The sequence below is a fragment of the Nicotiana attenuata genome, chromosome 3 (assembly GCF_001879085.1).
Source record: "Nicotiana attenuata strain UT chromosome 3, NIATTr2, whole genome shotgun sequence".
In the NCBI taxonomy this organism is placed as follows: Eukaryota; Viridiplantae; Streptophyta; class Magnoliopsida; order Solanales; family Solanaceae; genus Nicotiana; species Nicotiana attenuata.
The window spans coordinates 63,789,855-63,791,007 of NC_031991.1; positions in this window are offsets into that span (position 1 = coordinate 63,789,855).

Consider the following 1,153-nt stretch of genomic DNA (forward strand, 5'->3'; position numbering starts at 1 on the left):
TTCTCTTTCAGACGTTTGTATAGTAGTATTCTTAGCAGTTCGTGAGTGCAGTGACACCAGTCTTGGGTTGAGGATTTTGTTGAACCTTCCGCACTTCTATTCAGCTTTATAAAATGTTAAGACTTCCGCTTATTATTGAATTTCGTTATTTTTGTATTATTGTCGTAAATTGTTAAATGGATTAGATTATTAATGGACAAGTAATTAAATTTGGCTTGCCTAGCTCTCATTAATAGGCGCCATCACGACTCCCGAGGGTTGGAAATCCGGGTCGTGACAAGTTGGTATCAGAGCTCTAGGGGCAGAGGGCGAGGCCGAGGCCGAGGCCGTGCTAGAGGCCGAGGTAGGGGCGGAGCTCAGCCCCGAGCAGCAGCACCAGCGGTGGAGCCTCAGGTTGACTTTGACGAGGAGGTTCCGACCCCAGCCCCAGCAGTTTCGGTGGGCCCAATTCAGGTCCCAGAGGGGTTTATTGCTACCCCATCTTCAGGATGCTCTAGTCCGATTGGTGGGCCTCATGGAGAGCGTCACCCGAGCAGGTTTGCTTCTTGTAGCACCAGCCGTCTCTCAGGCTGGATGAGGGGCCCAGACTCCTGCTACTCGTACTCCGGAGTAAGGAGTTCCCCCGATTCAGACTCCAGCACTTCAGCCAGTTGGAGCAGCTCAGCCGGGTGTGATACCCCAGGCCGGTGATGGGGAAGCTATGTCAGCCGATGCTTTATGGAGGTTGGATAGGTTCACCAAGCTCTTCACTACTACTTTCAGCAGTGCATCTACCGAGGATCCTCAGGATTATTTGGACAGCTGCCACGAGGTTCTTCGGAACATGGGTATTGTTGAGTCCAATGGAGTGGACTTTGCTGCATTTCGCCTATCTGGATCCGCCAAGACTTGGTGGAGGGATTTCTGTTTAGCTAGACCAGCAGGGTCTCCAGCCTTGACATAGGATCGGTTTTCAGTGTTGTTTCTGGAGAAGTTTCTCCCTATCACACAGCGTGAGGCCTATCGGAGGCAGTTCGAGCGTCTCCATCAGGGATCCATGTCAGTCACCCAGTACGAGACCAGGTTTATTGAGTTGGCTCGCCATGCTATTGTCATACTCCCCACTGAGAGGGAGAGAGTGAGACGATTTATTGATGGACTCATTCAGCCTATT